The following is a 20987-nucleotide window of genomic DNA, read 5'->3' as shown; positions in this document are numbered from 1 at the left end:
CCCTTAGTCTCCCAATGAAAGCACTAAGTGGCATATACACTGACCTTGCATCCCCCAGCGGCATGAGCGTGGGGGTGGATTGAGACTCAGCGTTGCTAGGGTAGCCATAGTTAGTGGAAAGTGAGGTGGTGAATGTCAGGATGGGAAGGCGGGGCATGATCCATAAGCCTCTCCAAGCCTCTGCTGAGCTCGAGCGCCCAATTCCGGAGGCGCTAATCTTTGAGCATATACATATGCATCTTAAGAAATGAGATGTGACGGCTGTCTTCAATATTTCTATTTAGATCTGAGTGCCGCGAGCTCCTACAAATGGTATCAGCGCGCTATAAATTGTGGTGACATCTCTAGTAAGGCATCGAAAAGATTAGAAAAGCGCTACACGAATGTCTATACCAGATTCATTCCAATTGTCTTGAAACAAACCGACACAATATTCAAAAGGTACAGAAAACAACATATGACAAAGGCTCTTTGAAATGCAATGAAATGTATTTTTTGATATGTCTGTGTCTCAATTAAGTACATACGATCGTGTCACTGAATTGAGTGACATTAATTGAAAGTAGTATTAAATAAAATCCCCCATGCCTTGATGTTGCCCAAAACGTCTGAGTTTGTCATGTCCTTTATGTGTGTGGCCTATATTGTGATTCACACATATAACAGGGGATGATTGTATACTAACCATACACAGATGGTGCTTTGTAGAGCGCAGACCTGGACTAAATTACTTCGATTCACTCATAAACTAGTCGGTTAAGAAAAATAATAATGAAGTAATTGGGCAAGGATCACACAGTTTGTTCAAGTGGAAGAGCCCAGAATGGAGTCAAGGTGTCTGGGGGTTACATCTTACCCCCTTTTACAAGTCTGTCTGAAGCCACGCTGCACTTCACTTGTCTCTCCTCGAAGAGATGTAAATTAGGTGCAAACTCTAGGCGGCTCCAAAACCGTTTGTTTGGTTTTCTAATGATTTAATTGTGGTCATAGACATGCTTGAGCGAGTGTGTCAAGCCTGGTGAGCCAACAGTAACAATAACTTGAAATAACATCCGCTGCCTTCCCAGGGTGCACCGCTTCACACGGCTGCAGTGACTTCGGAAAGCGGTGCTCTCTGTCGCTCTTTAAATTCATCTTCAGTTTCCGCTTCAAAATGTGGGTGGTGGACGACGACGGTGTCCCCTGCGTTACCCACTCCAAAATCTCAAGTACTCTTTGGTTGCCGTGCTCCGGTTATTGCCCCGGGAGACAGTTCCTAGTCAGCCTCATCTCTCTGCTTTGCCTGCAGCTGGTGCTGTGAAGCGCTCGCAGTGTTATGCGGCACTCAGTATTGCTGCGTGATGCTGGCATCCCTGAGCCACAGGGCCCAACACATGACCTTTTGATGCGGGGTGAAGCTCCCATCCAGGCACTTCTTTCTACTGACTGTCTCTGCCTGCAACTGTGAAGTGCTGGGCCGTTGTATGCTGTATTCAGTGGGGGCATGCACATTGGTGCACGGTGTTATGTTGATTTGTATCACCCTAGAGGGTATCCAGGTGCTTGAGCAAGGTGTATAGGTGTGTGGCAAACACAAGATGATGGACGGAGTGTTGAAACTTTTAACCACTCGCCCCCAGTCAACAGCTCTGGGGTTAGTACATTGTTCTTTTCCTCACTATGTCACCCCAGTTTGGACCCAGCCATATGCAAATCAGTCTTGACCCTGCTCCTTATGGGAACAGTCCAGCCCGAACTGCCAGGGCAGGTCCTTGCTGGACCGGAAACAAGCATTCTGGGACCAGTTTCGGAGCATCATCCATCATCAGCCAAGCTAGCTTGAATCCAGTGGCTAAGCGAGCAAGGGAGCCATGTCTGGGCATACCCTTGGCCACTTAGGGCGAGCATAGCAAATACAACAAGATGATGGACGGAGTGCTGAAACTTCTCAACCACTCGCACACAGTCAACAGATCTGGGTTTAATCCATAGTTCTTTTGCTCACTATGCCACCCAGTTTGTACCCATCCATATGCAAAACAGTCTTGACCCTGCTCATTAGGTGTATGGCCCTGAAGGTGCTTATATGTATATATTTTTTGAGTTTTATATAGCGCAAACTCAACCCAAAGGTATGGGACCTTATAAGTGTTTAGCCATGCAACGGTTGATGTTGTTGCACCAAGGATATTGTGCTGCATAACTAAATACTTATAAGGTCCCAAAAGCAAGACCTGTTGGCTATGCCAATGCTTGTTATTACATGCCTAAGGTAAGGAAATCTGCTGATTTCCAGTTACCCTGTCACGTTCAGCTCACTTCATGTTTTCTGTATGTTTTTATCCTTGTAAATAAATTTGTAATATATTTTGCATCGAACACATCTAGACCCAATCCTGATTCCAGCATTGATGCTACACTTTCATATTCATTTCCAAACACCCAATTGCCTGAGGTGAGAAAAAAATACTACTCTGGGTGGCGCCAAATCCCACTCTCTTTATATTGAAAGAATTAGCAACAGTAGGTCTGTAACAATGGCACTGTTAAGCTAGACCTAAAAATCGGAGCAAACAGTAGATTGATTGAAAGCTGTGGTCAAAGTATATTTAAAAAAGTATTTGAACTGTGATGCTGTGCGTAAAGGGGGTGGAGTGAGTGAGTGTGGGGGCAGGGTCAAAGCCATGCCTAAAAAAAAATATATTTTGTCTTTTTATGGTCTTTCACCTTCCGGTAACTACTTCTAAAATAACTCACAGAGCTTGATTGAAAAAGAAATTCAACGTGAGTTATTCAGTGGGAAATGCACTATCCTACATTATGAAACCTTTGTTAGTTAATGCACTGCAGAGGTCTGTGTCTGAAAGTAGAGAGCCCCACAGAATTGAATCCTGATTGATGCAGTGGAGAATAGTGACTTGTGTATGTTTACTGCTACAAGGTGCCCCAGTCTGTGACAGAAAGCTCTGTGAATATGCAAGTCATTATTTTAAATTCGGATTACACACAGTATGAGATAGACTGCTACAAAATGCAAAAAAAATTCAAGATTAAAAAGTGCTTTAAAAATATAGATTTTAGTAATAACCAGACTCTGCATAGTTCGATATTTGTATAACTGTCCTTTAATAGCAAACACTTTACAGCTCAGCTGGTAACTCCTTGTAATACCACTCAAAAAGTTAAATCTGTCATCAGGAAGCTTCAAGTGATTCCATCAATTAAAGTTAATACCGGCTTCCGAGCACCCTTTAAATTTGCAGATTAACCAGTTGCACACATTTAATTTCTTTCAGGCAAGCAGGCACCCTGGCAAGAAGCCTTATTCCTTGTTTAGCTGTCTGCATATCATTTGTTTCACAACAAAACACACAAGATGATGGACGGAATGTTGCACATTGGCAAAACATTCACCCCCAGTCACAGATCTGGGTTTAATCCATCGTTATTTTGCTCATCACGCCACCCCAGTTCAGACATGGCCATATGCAAATCAGTCTTGACCCTGTGCCTCATGGGAACAGTCCAGCCCCAACTGCCAAGCCAGGTCCTCCCTGGACCGGAATCAAGCATCCTAGGACCGGTTTTGGGGTTTCACCCCTCTTCAGCCAGGATAGCTTGACTCCAGTGGCGTAGTGAGCACGGGACCCACGTCTGGGCATACCCTTCCCGCATAGGCCGAACAGCAAATCACACAAGATGATGGAGGGAATGTTGCACAATGGCAAAACATTCACCCCCAGTCACAGATCTGGGTTTAATCCATCGTTATTTTGCTATCATTTGTTTCACAGCACAGGGGTGTTCCTGCCGCACATTTCAGCTCTCGGAATTAACCGTCCCGGGATGGGTGTCTTTTAACAAAAAGGAGGAGATCTGTTTTTCTTAAACTAAAAAACATATGGGCACGTCGTGCCCCTCACACCCCGCCCACTTCAACTCCTGGTTGAAAGTGTCATACATAAAAATGCTCCTCCAAACGACTTGAAATATTTTATAATGACAGAATAAATTGGAGGGTCGTATCAGATTTTTTTTTATTAATGAGTGTAGAATTCAGGTGGGTGCCTCCTAATGTGTGTATTTATTAAAGTACTTTTCGTAAGAAATTACCAGGATTTTGCATCAGTAACTGTACAACTTTGCAGCCTTTCTAGGCCTGTCTGTATTTTTTCTCCCAATAAGGCAATTCAAAACCTGGAGATGCGCAACGGATGATGTGCAAGAACACCAGTCCACCTTTACCCTGACCAGTGAGATTACTGTTACAAGACAACATTTAGCAACCGGGGGTTTGAATGTCCATGTTAACTTGCATCAGAGTGAAGTGAGTTACAAGTGGGTATAAAAGTAAAAAAAGAACAGTTTTTGCTTATAAAATCAGCAGGCTCCTTCCTTAATCAGGAGTTTTGGCACGTAAGAGTACCACAAACATACATGTGACCCAAATCAAACAGTGCGCCTTATGCACTACCATGGACACAATCATGCTGAAAGGAAAATGTTACTTTCCCTGTAAGCATCTGTTCATGGCATGTAGAGCTGTAGATTTACATGCTGTGCATACTGTCACCATCTAGTGTTAGGTTCGGACGTGTACAACTTGTTTTTTTAAAAAGGAAGTCTGTCTGGCTCACAGGGTCTAGTAACGCCACCTGCTGGTGGTATTGTGCATGGGCATCAGCTCCATCGTTAGATTGTTTTTTCCTAGCATGGAGGGCAAGACTGAAGATGACCATGCAAAGGAAAAAGAATGTGAATGACAGGAAAGAATAGAACCTGCAACAACCTCGGGCGACCGGAGAGGAGGGTGGGCACATGTGAGTCTACAGCATTACATGCCACAAACAGATGCTTACAGGGCAAGAATTATGTTACTTACCCTGTAATCATCTATTCATAGCGTGAAGTGCTTCAGATTCACATGCTGTACATACTCCTGCCATCTAGTGTGGGGCCCCGACTTTGCAAGTTCTTTTTCTCAAGGAAGACTTATGATCAGCGTCATGCGTCATTTCTCCTCCCCCTCGAGGCTTTGCCCATGTCAAAAACGTTGTTCCTCAGAAAGTTTTGTTTTTGCCATGAAAGGAGTGAGGATATAGTCTGCTTAGTAAGCGTTCTGAGTTAGGCATGCTGCTTTGTGGGTATTTTGTCACCATCTAATACCTGCCGGGGAGGCGGGAGGGTGCATGTGAATCTGCAGCAGTACATAATAATAATAATAATAATAAAACCATTTCTAAAGCGCCTGGTTACACTGGCATAGTGTGTCCCTGCGCTGACAAATGCCACTGCACCCCGAAACGACAAAAAGTCTGAGGCACTCCTGGATCCCAGAAAAAGACTATTATTTACGTGGGAATAGGTGAGTTTTCAGTTTTAATCTGAATCTTGCTTCAGAGGGCTCCATGCGTAAATCAAGAGGAAGCCTGTTCCAGTGTTTGCTGGCTAGGAACCTAAAGGAAGCACCTCCAATCTTGGTCTTGCGAACGCGGGGAAGTTGGAACAACATTGCTCCAGCAGATCTAAGATTGCGGATGGGACGATGGAGAGTCAGAAGATTACGCAAGTAGTCAGGGCCTTTTCCCTGGGCGATGCGCTGGGCAAAACAGAGAGCCTTGAACCTAATTCGTTCTTCAATAGGGAGCCAATGGAGTTCATGAAGTGCCATTTTACCTGATGCTCTACGTGGGAGGTTTAGCACCATACGTGCAGCCGCATTTTGTACGCACTGCAGTTGGTGAATACCTTTTTTGCTAAGGCCCAGAAGGAGAGCATTGCCATAGTCCAGATGAGGCGTAACTAAGGCGTGGATGAGTGTTTTTCTAGCACTAATGGGGAGGAGATCAAGAACTTTGCATACTATGAATAGATGCTTACAGGGTAAGTAACATACTCCATTCGTAGCATGTGTTGGCTACAGATACACATGCCATGCATAGACTGTAAAGCAGCACCCCTCCACGTGGTGACTTTAGGCATCAGATGGTGTAGTTCTTTGAAATAATGTTTGATGGACTGTAAGTCCAACTAGAGCTTGTAGTCTTGTTTGAACATCCAGACAATAATGTTTGTAAAAGTGTGTGGGTTTATCCACGCTGCTGCTATGCAAATATCATTATTTCCTAAAAAGCCACGGTTGCTCCTTTTTTCCTTGTGAGCTCTTGGCATATTTGGTAATTTTTTTTTGTTTTTACATAACCTATTTGAATGCATTTTCCAATCCATCTTGCTTTACCAGCTTTGGATATAGCATTTCCTTTTGTTGGATTAGCAAAGGAGATAAACAGTTGGTTTAGTTTTCTGAAGGGTTTAGCACATTCGACATAGCACATAAGTGCCCTTTTAACATCTAACGTATGTAAGGAACATTCTGCAACAGTTTGTTGTTTTGGAAAGAAAACTGGCAATTCCTAGGTCTGGTTCAAATGAAATGGTGAAATAACCTTGGGTAAAAATGTTGGGTTTGTACGCAAACGCACTTTGTGAAGACTTGGAAACAAGGCTCTTCACTTGTGAGAGCATGCATTTCACTGACCCTTATTGCTACTAGGAAAGCTACTTTCCATGTTAAGAATTGTATTTGACAATTGTGTAGTAGCTCAAATGGTAGTCCTATAATCTGTGTAAGGACAATGTTTACATTCCATGCTGGTACTGGTGGTGTATGTGCTGGAATGATTCTTTTTAATCCTTCCATGAAGGCTTTAACCCGTTGTATGCTCATGACAAGCCCAGCTCAAGACCACCTTAGGAAGGAATTTTGGATTGGTTCTGAGGACCACTCTATCTTGATGTACCTGGAAAAAAGGCTCTGCTAGGGTAAGAGTGTGTATCTCATTGACTTGTCATAAGGAAGTGATGGCCACAAGGAAAGCCACCATCCAAGACAGGAATTGCAGTGGGCAAGAGTGAAGGGGTTCAAAGAGAGAGGATCCATGGGCCTAGTGAGAACAATGTTTAAGTTCCAGACCGGAGCTGGGTGTGCCCTGGGTGGAATAGCTCTTTTAAGGCCTTCCCTTAATGCCTTCATAACGGGGATTCTAATTAAAGAAATCTGTTTGTTCTATAGGTAGGAAGCTACAGCAACCTAGTGTAATTGGATCACGGTATAGGCTAGGCCTGATTTCTGCAAGTTCAGAAGGTAACAAACAATATACTGTACTGGTGCTGTGAGAGGATTCATGTGTTTTGGGAGGGAGCAGTGTACAAAACGTTTCTATTTGGCTGCGTAACATGCCCTGGTGGTGGGTCTGCGTGCCTCTTTAAGAATAGATATACAGTCTTCTGGTAGGTTGAGGTAACCCGATTCAAAGACCTCAGGAGACAAATCGCAAGATTGAGTTCCTGAGGGTTGGGATATCTGAGAGTATCGTGTTTTTGTGTATGAGAAGGTCCGGCCTGTTGGGGAGCTGCTCGTGTGGGACTATTGAGAGTTCTAGCAGCGTGGAGCACCAGGTTGGTGCCACTAGAACGAGGATGAGGGATGTCTGTCTCAGTCTCCTCACCACAAATGGTTGGAGTGGGAGAGGCAGAAAAGCATAGGCAAATATTCCTGACCAACGCAGCCATAGTGCGTTGCCCATGGACTGTGGGTGTGGTAGTCTGGTGGCGAAGCGTGGGCATTTTGAGTTTTCTGCGGTAGCGAACAGATCTGTTTGTGGGAACCCCCAGCACTGAAAGTATGGGAGTAGGATCTGGGGGTGAAGTTCCCATTCGTGTACTTGATGCATCCTGCTGAGCATGTCCACTAAATTGTTGTCCACCCTGGAATATACTGTATTAGTAGTTGTATTCTGTGATGTATTGCCCACCACCAGATCCTCTGGGCTACACTAGATAGCTGTGGTGAAGGTGTGCCCCTTTGCTTCTGTAGGTGCACCATGTCAGTTGTGTTGTCTGTGCGTATCAAGAATGTCTTGTTCTGAATGATGAGGAGAAAAGCGCGGAGAGCAAGCTCCAGGTGATTCTTGTCAAAGAAGTTGGACTGTGGTGAATAAGGAATTCACGTGTAAGATCAGCAGATATAGGATTTCAGAAAGATGTTGAGTGAAAAGTGTTGAAGACTGCAAATGGCAGCGGTGTCGAGGGGACAACAGAAGTAGTTGAGGTACTCTAAAGCTCCCTACACTTTTCACACGTCCAGTAATATCCAATCCCCAGTCTAATATTCTCGAAATTGAAACATTGTCAATTCTATTTATTCACATCAAAATCACTGTTATTGCTCATGGACTTGATACTGCTAAAAAGCATTGGCAACACCAACAGGTCTGCTTTTTTAGGCATGTATTTGTCTGAATGCGTAACAGCAAGCTCACAGAGAGGCACTTAACACTAGATATTGCTTTGATTTTCTTGCAAGAAAGTGTATTTTGAAGTGTAACACTAGATATTGCTTTGATTTTCTTGCAAGAAAGTGTATTTTGAAGTGTCACACATTTGACGGCTGAAAGTCACTTGTTCACCAACAGAAACCATCAAACTTGACAGCTATAAACCATCTCTTATTGGGAGTAGATGAATTGAGCACCACTTGCAAGGTGTGAATGCATATGATGTAAATGGAAAGTAATGGACAGGCCCTTATACAGAAGTGCATGAACTGTTCTGTCGTGATAATTGATCTTACTGCTGAATGTGATCCTTATGTTTTTCTTTGTTACGATTAAATAATCAAGTTTTTAAAGAAATGGTTTTGTGCTGTTTTAAGACACCCAACACGGCTCTGGACTTTACCTGGTACCTCAAGCGAAACTCTGTGCCAATGGATGTACCATTACATGATGCCGCTAAATGATGTACCAGATTGACACCATCGGGCATTAAACGGGAATGCACAACTTCAGGCAGTAGAAACCTTACCTGCCTACTCACAGGGTGCCACAGTGTGATACACTATATCGGCTCCCATCACACGGTCTCCTGGTAAGGACCCGATATTACACTGTGGCATGGAAAACGAGCTGAAGCCAGCGTAAATAGTGGTTTTCCAGCTCGTCTTCCGAGGCATTGAACTGCCGACGCCCATTAAGGGATGTGAAAACACCGCAGGACCTGGCACCAGATTCAGTAAGCTTTTTTTGGTGGGGGGGGAGGGGGCGCCATCCTGCCACGTACCACGCATCAGGCGTTAGACGATCGCATTTCAGTGTGGTGCTCCACATCACCGCACTGAAAAGCATTGTCACACATATGCATAGTGTTTCAGCAGCCTCACTGAAGCGCTGCCTAAACTATATCATGGAGTGGCAGTGTGGCAACTGGCAGCGCACTGCCTGTGTCGTGCGCGCACTGTTCCTGTGCAGGCTTGGGTCTTGCAGCCCAGTTCTGGCTGCTGGCAGGCTCACTGCAAAGGGCAACAATGTTTCATTGTGAATATTTTGTGTAGCGTGGTTCTCATAGCCTGACATCACGGTAGTGCCCAGTGTGAGGATACATACACTAGTCAGGTGCTACGGGTGGACGTAGCGTCCTGCTACCGAAGGCAGGGATTTTGTTTTGGGGGGGAAGCGGCTCGGGCTGGCTTTGCGGGCGCCACCGCAATTATGGAGCTCGCATCCCTGCCTGCTGCTCACTCCTGCCAACAGGTCGTCGCGTGCTGTCACAAATCTTGTGAGCCCGCTGTGGATTCAATTATTTCTTAACGAGCTCACATCACAGAGCCGGTGACTAGCAGTTTCTCCGTCTGTCACTGGACCACAGCAGACTCTGAGTATAGCCCTGGTCTAAGGAGGCGGGTGGCAAACTCAAAGTAAGTACCAGCCACCCTAGTTTTGATTTACACCATGCGGCTGCAGCACTAAAAAAATCTTTAAAACGGTTTCAGTTTTTCCCGGTATAGGCGCTCTACGGAGTAGGGAGCAGTTAACAATTTTCGTGTTTTGACAACACTTGTCTCTTGATATTCTTTGTTGTCTGTTTTTGCACTTTTATACATTGCGAACCTGAACTAAATAAACGCTTTTTAGAGTAGCACCAGTCACGTGGCATGGGTCACAATCAGTTTTTCGGCCCAGGCAGGTTGGGTGATTTGGCCAGAATAACGGAATGTTTTGCAGGTCCAATGTCCTCATGGCCGGCCGTGCGCGAATTCTACCACAGACTGTGGTTTGCTAAGGCCTGAAGATTTTGGAAACATAGCTTAAGGCGCTTTGCTGATTAGTAGAAATACTGCGCAGCTACAAGTAAACAAAAAGATGAAATATGTAAATAAGATGGTTTTGGAGGAGCATAAATGCAAACTTGTGCTAATTAGAACTGATTGTGTTTTTACCTATGTGCTTGTTGTAGTGTTACAATATCTAAAGTCAGTAATTTGCATGCTTCATGAAGCTTAAATCAGCCCGAGTTTGTGTTGCACATACCTTGCCACGCATTTGAAATTAGCAAAATAGGTATACATAACAACAGACCCTTCTCAGGCCGGAGACTCCTGATGTTTTAAGCCAAAATTGGCTTTATTGTAGCTGTCTCCCGCCTAAAATGCCTCTCCTTCAATATGAGAGTGCTGGCTCACAGGCATCTGTGTATATATTCAGAGATAATTTTCTGTGTGTATTGTGGTACACGGGATATCATGTGTGCTGGTGCACATTACCAAGATTTAGAGAAGGTGCAGGTTTCGTGGTAATCTCACATGTGCGGCGATGGCAGGAGTATGAGTGCACATTCATTGATATTCTCAGGTGTGTATAGGTTGATGCACAGATTTTTGTCTCCGAGTACATATAAATTAGAGAATGTAAATTCAGTGCATTGCAGGTGAATGAGCACAGACTATGAGTGCAGACAGTGAGTCCGCTGCTGCGAGTACCATGTATGTAGTGTTGACTGACAGTGACTCCTCCGTGAGTACACTTTAGTTTTCACCATATAATACTTCGCTCCGTCGGCCAGCCAACAGTGAAATGCCACTCCCTGTGTGCCGCCAGTTTGTTGCCTGTCCTCATGACTGTAGAGAGCCACTCTGCCGCTACGCTACAATGTATACACACATACATGCATCCCCCACCCCTCGAAGCGGGCTCGCCTCGAGGGTATAAATAAAGTCATGGAAGACCGCTCGGGGTCTTTTCCGGTTACCTAATACCTGACTCATCGTCCCAGTATCGTGTCCGTATCATCCTGCATGAGTGGCCTTCACAGGGCCACCACATTGGCGACGAGGCCGGAAGTCCCGCTGCGTGCTGCCCGCAAGTACTGCTGCCGCCGCGGCGTCATCAGAGCCCACCCGAGACGCTCCATCGCTGCCGGCGCTCACAGCCGGTCGCGCTCCTCTACGGAGATCTCCTTGACGCTCTGGCCCATCCGCGCCACCCGCGTGTATCTCCCTGCGGGGACACGCTCCAGGGGCGCGCCGCGTCATCGGTGGAGCCGGCGCGGACTCGAGAAGCGCTGCCTCGCGCATCGCTGGAGGCGCTGCCTTGCCCGGAGAAATTCGATTCCCACGAGGCCTTCAGAGCGCCCCGCCCCTGCTGACAACGGAGCGGAGGCTCCACACCTCAGCGCGCTGAGTATTACCCGGTGTCTCAGCAACGAAGGCCGGGTCACGTGGTGGTTGGTCCCAGGAAAACAAATAAAGCATTGGCACCGGCAAGCTCTGCCGTTAACAAACATTGGCGACACCAAGTTTCGTCTGAATGCTGGATGGGCTAACAAGCACTGGCAACAGCAAGCTCTGCCAGCAACAAGCATTGGCTGCACCAAGGCCCCTTTGGATGCTATAAGGTCCCCACAGTTGCTGATCTTCACCGGCCTGCTGCCAAGAGCCACGGAGGAGAAGAGTGAGTACGCCTGCCACGCGCCCCGCGTTTCATCACCCGCCCAGCACAGCTGCCCCACGCGTGCGGCGCCAGGTGCGGCGCGACGCCCGTTCGACATGAGCAACCCGCCACCTATTGCTGGCAATGCTTCGCCGCCCCAGCAAGCAGCCCAGGTCGGAGGAGGTGGACAGACGGCTGACCCGCGCTGCCACCACGCGACAACCAACCTGCTCCCGCCGTTTAGCGAAATGGCGGACCCAGCCACTGCAGCACCTCGATGGAGGGCATGGGTCGGTCAGCTTAACAACTATTTCACGGGGACTTGTGAAACGGACGGCACAGTTAAGCGCTCCCTGCTAATTTTATACGGGGGACCTGAAATATATGATCTCTTTGAGACCCTTCCAAACACAGGCAACGGGGACGACTACAACGCCGCAGTGGCGGCTCTCAACCGGCATTTAGATCCGCAGCTAAATCTAGACTTTGAGAAATTCAAATTCCAACGTTCCCTCCAGTTAGAGGACGAGTCCATTGATATGTTTCACGCGCGCCTGCGGAAGTTGGCAGCCACATGCGAGTTTTCCGATCAAAGGGAGGAGATAAGGAGCCAGATCATACTTGGATGCAAGTCGATTCTGCTCCGGAAGCTAATACTGCACCAGCCGGGCATCACGCTGGATCAGATCCTGGTGTTGGCCAGGTCACACGAACTCTCGGATGTCAGGGCAGAGGAGATGGCCGCCGCCCTACACAAACCCGCTCCTGTACAGAGCACCGCCCGGGCTCCCCAGATCAAGGAGGAACGCTTAGACGTGATCCGGAGGCAGCCTACGCCCGCACCTGTCAGAGCACGACCGCCACCTGGAGGACCATGCAGAAATTGCGGGGAAGAGCACCCCCCCACGGCCACGTGCGGAGCGAAAGGGCGCAAATGCTCCCGTTGCGGGAGATTGAACCACTATGCGAAAGTGTGCCGCAGTGGCCAGCCACGGCCTGCCCCGAGGAGACTAAGAGGGTTCACGCAAAGAGTCAGACAATTGTCGATTGCGGAGCCAGATGGAACAGAAAAGGGGGTGTCGCACCACCAAAACCTCGACCTGGAGGATGAAGACGACGAGATATACTATGTGTCGTTTGTAGGCCAGTCAGGGAGTCGACGGAGGCCGCCACCCATGTGCTCAGTCAGGATACTGGGCACCAGTCTTCAAGCGCTCATTGACACCGGGGCAACGGTGAATGTCATGGACTCCCAGCAATTCGAAGCCCTGGAACACAGACCTCCTCTACTACCGACCAAAGCGAGGATCTATGCATACGGAGGAGTCGACCCCCTTCCCCTGAGAGGTACTTTTGAGACAACAGTCGCCAGCGGCTCCCTCAACACCGTGGCCAGATTTCATGTGACGGAAGGAAGGAAAGGCACCCTCCTAAGCTGCCATACGGCTGAAGATTTGGGTCTTGTGTTCTTCACGAACGAAGTGCACGAAGCACATGCTGAGGACATGTTAAGAGAGTTCCCCGAGCTGTTCAAAGGGTTGGGGAAGCTAAAAGGAAAGCAATTCAGGCTTTACATAGACCCCACTATCAAACCGGTAGCCCTGCAACACCGAAGAGTACACTACAACTTGAGACCCCAGGTTGAAGCAGAGTTGGCAAAGCTCGAGGCACTGGACGTCATCGAGAAGGTCACTGGTCCCACGCCCTGGGTATCCCCGCTAGTGGTCGCCCCGAAGCCGAAACAACCCAGAGCTATCCGTCTGTGTGTAGATATGAGACTACCCAACGCAGCGGTTAAGAGAGAGCGCCATGTAACACCTACCATGGACGACATTGTTGCAGACCTTAATGGCGCCAAATGGTTTTCGAAGTTAGACCTCAACGCGGGGTACCACCAGTTGGAGCTGGAACCGAGCAGCAGGTACATCACGACGTTTGCGACACATGTGGGCCTTAGAGGGTATAAACGTCTCAGCTTCGGGGTATCGTCGGCAGCAGAGGTATTTCAAAATGCCATCAGGGAAACCCTGTCAGGCCTGACAGGAGTGATCAACTTAAGCGATGATACTCTCGTATTTTCGTGTACACTAGATCACCATGCCCAGTTGAGAGCCACACTCCAACGGCTGAGAGACCATGGCCTCACACTGCACAAAGAGAAGTGTGTGTTCTATCAGGAGTCTATCGATTTCTTTGGCTACACGTTCACACGAGAAGGCCTGAAGGTGGACCCAAAGAAAGCACTCGCCCTGCAGTTGGCGAGCATACCCAAATCACCCACCGAAGTGAGAAGTTTCCTCGGGATGGCGACATATTGTGGGAGATTCATCCCAAACCTAGCTGCATTGACAGAACCCCTCCGTGTCCTCACGAGAAGCGACCAGCCCTGGCTATGGACGGTAGAGGCCAATGCAGCATTCGTGAAGATCAAAGCGGCACTGCAAGACAAGACGGTCATGGCGTACTTCCGCCCAGGGAGGCCGACTGAACTCGTTGTGGACGCCAGTCCGGTGGGTCTCGGAGCGGTGCAGCTTCAGGAGCACGAGAAAGGCACGTGAAAACCAGTCGCATACGCCAGTCGGACGCTGTCGGACACAGAGACGCTACTAATGTACAAATTTACTCTGTTATCCAATACCATTGATAAATAATGTCGATTCTCCATCATGTGCATATTATTGACAATGTGTCCCTTGCACTTATTTTTCCTTTTGCTGTTTCCCCTTTTCCCTTTTTTTCTTGTTTTCTCTACATTGTATAGAGTAATTTTTTATATGTTTAACATATTGTGTTTTTGACGCCTCTGTATCTTAATTGTTAATTTGTATATTAACTACCATATAATAGTTTTTTCCACTTGATATACATGTCATTTTTATCTTATAGTCTGCGCTAATCATCCAGACCCACACTGTGATTTATTTAATGTCGTAGTTTACCATGCGCAATATGACTATCGATCTGTTTATTTGTTTTTCTTTCCTCTTTAATTACCAGCCGTCAAATTTATTGTACTGTTGTTCAAAATGTAAATAACATATGAGTCAATATGTGGCTATCCACAGCCTCGAACCTGTCACTTTCGGTGTTTTCTCCTTATATAACTACGTTCTCCACTTCCTTTCCCTTCTGATTGTCCCCCTGGGGCACTACCTGGTTTCATTAGTCACAGGCCCAGCCTTTTTCCTCTCCTGCCCCAATCACGTGACATACCTTGCTTGTTTTTAACGTTGTTTCACCATACCCGCCGCCACCGGCACAGACGCTTCATTCGCCCGTCCCTTCATTGTATCAGGATTTACTCCCGTCCACCGTTCCAGTCACCTTTGGACCAACTTGCTGTACTCGTTTTCGAGGTAAGAACTGACAGCCTCGTACGAACTTCGAGTTCGTTTCTCCACTCCCCTTAGCCTCCCTCCGTTTCTATGTACACAGATTCATTTTCTATACCCGGCGCCCGGACTCCTTAATTGATCCCGGCAGCAGCCATTAATGACGATGACAACTGATTGCTAAAAATCTCCATGGTAACTATAAGACCTTACCTTCTTTACTGGCCACATGACTTATCCTCATACCTAGCTGTATTAATCGCGTTTCCCTTCTTTTTTCTTTCCTTCCTTTCTTCCCCAAACCCCCCCCCCTCCCCTCCCCCCCCCTTGCCTCATATCTACAGGACCCAGATTACGCACTGATTTATGCCCGCGTTTGTTCCACTTCAACTGGATTCCTTGTATTTACCTGTATTACGCCCAGGTATTCCTTCCTCTAATCCCTTGTGTCACTCTTTACTCCAAGCTTTTTTCCTTCAGACAATTCTAAATCCTACCTGTAGGAGAGTAGGGTCTGCTTTCTATGTTCACCCCCACTTTTTGCTTTTGCTTTACTGGTTTTCGACTTAGATGTAGCTGTGGGCCTGCTAATCAGACCCACAGCCCTGCTGTTCTCGCTCTAAATTAATACTATGTTCTTTAGGTGCATAACCCAATTGGATAGGATCACCTTATTGGCCCCTGTACAGTGTACCTTAGGTACCCAGGGCATAGGTGTACCCTAGGCCTACCAGGGGCTGCAGCATGTATTATGCCACCCCTGGCCTGGCCTTCCATTATGACACAACTGGCTGATCACTCAGCTGGGGCAAGGTCGTGTAATCACCCCTTGCTTAGGTGTAGTATTCCTATACCTACCTTATGTATAGACACATGTGTACCTATCAGCCACTCCTATGGCAGGCCTTAACAATCCTGGAGGCAGAGTGCTTGGTAACATGTGAGATAGTGCTCTAGCATGAGCTGAGCCTGTCTGCAGCTTTCGGAACCATGCCCTTATAGCTGTTCTATGATATAGCCTACCATATACTCTTAAAGTGCCTTATAATCTTAAACGGTTATGGTAACTATGGTTTGGCTTTATCAAAACATGTCGTGAAGGTGTCTAACGCTTTGGAATAATACCCCCATCCCATTTCTGGTGATGAGGATATTATCCCTCCCTTCTAGAGGGAGAGGATATGTTGAAACCTACTTACCCGGTTAAAGTTAACCAGAGCCCCAGCATCACAAAATGGATGCTGCTGCCACGACACAAGTCTGACCTCCTGTTGCTGGGAGTGATCCCGGCACGGGAGGCTTGGACAATAGGTTTCCTGCCTTGGGAGGTGCGAGCACCACCCCAGACAGGCCTTAGTGTATTGGGGCAGGGAGGGATGAAAGAAACTAGACACTGCCTGGGGCACACAAGGTGTCCCATGCATAGTCCAGTTCAAACAGGTGCTGGGGCACTCCAGCCCGAGTCCTGGCGCGAAACTGGACAAAGGCAAGGGGGTGTAACCACCCCCCTCCCAGGTCCCACCCATAAGGCATGACCTAGCAGGCAACCCAGCCCCCCAGATTAGTATAAGTGTGGTAGCTGGGCCCCAGGAGATTAGATTATCCTGAACCTGCAACTTGAACAGAAACTCTGGACCTTCGACATTCGACGAAAGAAGAAGACTGAAGAAACTCCCTTGTGGCCAAGGAGTGGCCACCATGTGCGAACAGGCACCATCAAGAGACTTACCCTTTGCTTTGCTGAAGTTCTACGAGGGACCGACTGCAGAGCCTGACCAGAGCCTTGACTTCCAGACTTCTCCGACCCTGATCCACATCCACAGCCGAGCTGAGATCCGTGGAGGCGACGAGAGACGTGGGACCGGCTACCTGGGAAAAGTGGCGAGTATTTTCCAGCGCAGCTTCTGAGGCACCCTCGAGGTTGTGCACCGGGGATTGAGAAGCCCCAACCCCAAGCACCATCTGCACCGAAGATCAGCCCCCCACACTCCACGAGTCCTGCGTGGGGCCCTTCTGCATTTTCCTGCTTGCCGCGTCTGTCTGGTTACTTGCCCGTTGGCTAGTAACCTCTGTGACGACACACCTTCAATTTTCCACTGCTGGTTTGGTTCCTCCAGACTGGCTCCTGCTCCTCTGTGAAAGAGAAGCACCCCAGACCTTCCTGGTCTGCACCACAAGCAAGTCCTCCATTCTTCGTGGGTTCCGCTTGCCAAGGCTTGGTGAGTCCTAGTTCGACTTCGACGCCGCCGACAGCACGAGCCTTCGTGGGACAGCTCGCCTCCTGGTCCTGGTCGTCCTCGACATCTCCTGGTACCCGTGGCTGCTGCGACAAGCTTCACCTCTTCACCTGCAACATCCCGACATCGCCTGGTTCCTTCCTGGTTCCACGTGGTCACTGGCTAGTGACCCAGACTCTGTCCCTTCTGCTTGCAGGTATCCTTCCTTCTTGATCCCGGCCTTGGGATCCACCGGACACTCTTCACTGACTGCCTGTCAGCATCTTTCCTTCAGGCATCCATAGGAGTCGACGACGAAACCCGACGCAAGTTCACACCTATGCACCTGCAGCCCGTGGGCTAGGTAACTTGGGTACTCCGGTGCTCATCAGGGTATTGACTATCCTAGTGTCTAGTTCTCAAGTATCGACTTCCTAGCTACTCCAGAAGTGTCCTAAATCTTATTAATTCTAAACTGTACTATTTCTATCGATTATACGCATTACGTGTGAGTGTTTCCACTCTGCACCTGAATCCCGTGGGCCTCCCACCTCCGAACCTTGGGTAGTATAGTGTAGCCCCAGCGATTCCCTAGGCCTAGGCCTATCCTATTTCCGTGACAGTGGTCCTTATACCACTTACTTAGTATATGGTTTGCGTGGCCCCTAGGGCCTAACTGTATTACTTACCTGTGTGACTTAATGTATGCTTGAATAAGACTGTGTTGTACTTACCTCGAATCTCATAAAGAGTGCTGAGGGTTTGACTAGAATAAATACACTTTATTTTATATATATATCTGTTGTGGTGTCCTTTCATTTGGTATTCAAGGGATTACATGTGGTATAACAGCTGGCTTCACATGCCATTCAGAGTTAAGCCTAAGACTGCTCTTGTCCATGCTACCACTAGGATAGCTGGTCTATAAGGTTGACTTTACAACCAATCACCATAAGGGTTGTTTGGACTGATACAAGGTGTACACTAGAATTAGTGACATCATATATCAGGCCAACTTCTCACACTACCTTTCTCCTTCCCCCTTACAGCACACACTGTAATTATGACCATTGTCCTGATGATGGCCTGGAATCAATCAGGCTGAAACGCCGTCGACTACTCCCAGCAAAGAATTTTGGCATTTTTGTGGTCAATCTAATTTGCTCATTGAAAAACCAGATTGTATATAATTTTTTCCTTGATCACATTGTTATTATATTGTTTTCGCCGTTCACGCTGTCTTCACCCATTGTGTCACTGCGCCATTCACTATCACTAGCACGCCCAGTGCTCACTTGAGTGTTTTGGTCATTTGTACCTTTATTGTACTGTAGTGCTGTAATAACTATCTACAATATATATCCTTCTCTTATTTCCTTGTGGTCTCCCTTCCCTTTTTTCCCCCTTCCCTTTGTGATTTATATCACTGACTTGGTACTTGCTATCTTTTAAATGATATCCAGCTGAGACGTTGTTGTTTTGTTATAAACTATTGCCCGGTCTCTGCTGGGAAAACGGTCTTACTCCTGTTTATTGTTTCTCAGATCGAAAGAGAAGCTCTAGCGATAAAGTGGGCCTGCCAACATTTTCATTTGTATTTGTTCGGACAGGATTTTACCGTAATCACGGACCACAAACCGCTGGTCCCCCTGTTTGGAGGCACTACACGGCTGGCTCCGCCCCGGATTGAACGGTGGGCAGTGCAGCTGCAACAATACCGGCTCACGGTAATCTTCCGCCCAAGAGCACACAACCCTGCCGACTACCTGTCCCAGCACCCCGAAGATATTCCCCCAACATGCGTCCCCGCGGACGTCACGTACTCCGACGCCTACGTGAAAATGATCGGCCGAGACGCCTGCCCAGATGCAATGACCTTGGAAGAAGTCGGCCAGGCCACAGATCAGGATGGAACTCTGACCAAAGTCAAGGAGGCCCTGGCGTCCCACAACTGGAAGTGGTTCCTGGAAGGTAACCAGGCGCTCACAGGGGAAGAGAAGCACGCGCAGCAGCAACTGTGGCAAGTCCGTCACGAACTGAGCATTGGGGAGTGTGGCACGGTGCTAAGAGGCCATCTCTTGGTCGTACAAGAGCGTTGTTTGCACCTGGCACATGAAGGCCATCAGGGGATGGCGAAAACCAAAGCACGTCTCAGGAACAAGGTCTGGTTCCCAGCTATGGACACAAAAGTGGAGGAGCTAGTACGGAGGTGCCGAGCATGCACGATCACAGGGGGTGATCCACCGTCAACGCCAGTTATCACGGAGGAGCCATGTTACCACCCATGGTACAACGTGAGTGTAGACTTTGGCAGTTTCCCGGATGGGAGACAGATGCTGGTGTTGGTGGACGCGTACACGAAGTTCCCGGTGGTGGAGGTGGTGGAGTCCACGTCATTTCAGCACATTCGGATGGCTCTGGAGAAAACCTTCGCCATGTTGGGGAACCCGAAGGTAATTCGATCGGACAATGGGCCACCCTTCCAAGGCCAAGAATTTAGAGAATACCTGGCAAAGCGGGCGATCAGGCACTGGCGGATAACCCCTCTGTGGCCGCAGGCGAACGGAGACGTCGAGAGACTGATGCGCACGCTGAACAGAGCCCTACGCATTGCTGATGAGCAGGGACAAAATGCGGAAGCGGCACTAAGTTCCTTGACGCATATCGACACACACCACACTGCACCACGAAGTGCGCCCCAGCCCATCTCCTGTTCAAGGAAGCCCCGCGAGATGGAATACCGACTGACCCGTCCTGGAGCCCACCGGCGCATGACGATGATGCAGTGCAGGGGAGAAGGGAACTAACGAACAACAAAGCCAGTGAATACCGTAGAGCCCGCGAACATCACATAGTGGCTGGAGACAAAGTCATAGTGAAAGATCGATACCCGGGGTGGAAGTTCCGGACACCTTTTGAACCAGAGGTGTGGACAGTGATATCAACAAAAGGGACGATGGTAACGGCCAGGAGAGGCGATGTGAGGGTGACAAGGAATGCATCGTACTTCAAGAAAGTCGAGGGAGAACTGGCCGCAGAACAAAATAGTGAAGAAGCAGGAGGGGAGCAGGACGTCTTCCCAGAGCGAGCGGCCACCCCGGAGAGAGTGCCCCCAAGACGGAATGGAGGCATTCCACCCGAAATCTCAGGGCAAGCTGCAACTAACAGTCAGGAAAATCAAGAGCAAGGAGAAGAGTCTGGTCCCCGGAGCAGGGACGAGAGAGGTGTGTCCAGCAGGGGAGCGGGCTCCAGGTTGCGAAGTAATCCAGCTCCCAGCCAAAGACTCCGAGACTGTGTATGCCCCTCGCCTTGAGTGAGACTCTTAAATGAATGACACTATCTAAAATGTTGGAGGGATGTAGAGAGCTACTCGGCCTCTACACTACAATGTATACACACATACATGCATCCCCCACCCCTCGAGGCGGGCTCGCCTCAAGGGTATAAATAAAGTCACGGAAGACCGCTCGGGGTCTTTTCCGGTTACCTAATACCTGACTCATCGTCCCAGTATCGTGTCCGTATCATCCTGCATGCGTGGCCTTCACAGGGCCACCACAATGACAACTACTGGGAGAGCTTTACAGTCAACTCTGCTGAAGCAGATCTGACTGCCTCCGGTGCTGTGCTGAAACACAGCAAACGTTTCAGTGTTTAAAAATAGTCCCTCATGAATTTCAAAGGAGGAGGGAGGG

Source organism: Triturus cristatus, chromosome 12 (genome assembly GCF_964204655.1).
Source record: "Triturus cristatus chromosome 12, aTriCri1.1, whole genome shotgun sequence".
In the NCBI taxonomy this organism is placed as follows: Eukaryota; Metazoa; Chordata; class Amphibia; order Caudata; family Salamandridae; genus Triturus; species Triturus cristatus.
This window is presented reverse-complemented; position numbering follows the sequence as displayed.